Genomic DNA, 584 nt, shown 5'->3' with positions numbered 1-584 from the left:
CGCATCTTCATAACACGCGAATACGTTCCTTGACGTCAAATCATAAATTGTCTCCAGATGAAACGAAGCAGTACAACCAACACCCAACTGATTATAAATGCATTTTCCGTATCGTTTCGTTCTACACTATATGCATTCGTTGTAACGGGGTTCGCAGTCTGGTACGGGGCAAATCAGGTGACCGCCGGCAGCGAGGAGGGAGTACCACGTACCACGCAGCAGTACCACGTATACCCCTCTTCCTGAGATACCCACACGTCAAGCTGGTACCACGAATGCAAAACTCTCGGCCGATTTCTTCACAGCTGGCTTGGAAGATGATGAGTGAAATGTTGCCACAATCTCTTGCCATTTAGCGGAAGAGGAGGAGGAAGAGGCGCGGATGGCATCCGGCCGCCATGACACAACACTTTGGTATGGGCCAGTACCAAAAAGCAGCCTGGGATTGGTACCTAGGGGTTTCGTCAGCCGGGTTGCGTAAGGGTGGCTGTCGGTGTACACCAGGGTGGCTTTTAAATCTGCTTTGAATGGTTTTATGCAACTATTAGCTGCGCAGCAACATGATTTGAGAAGGTAAATGTACT

Source organism: Penaeus monodon, chromosome 25, assembly GCF_015228065.2.
Source record: "Penaeus monodon isolate SGIC_2016 chromosome 25, NSTDA_Pmon_1, whole genome shotgun sequence".
NCBI lineage: Eukaryota > Metazoa > Arthropoda > Malacostraca > Decapoda > Penaeidae > Penaeus > Penaeus monodon.
This window is presented reverse-complemented; position numbering follows the sequence as displayed.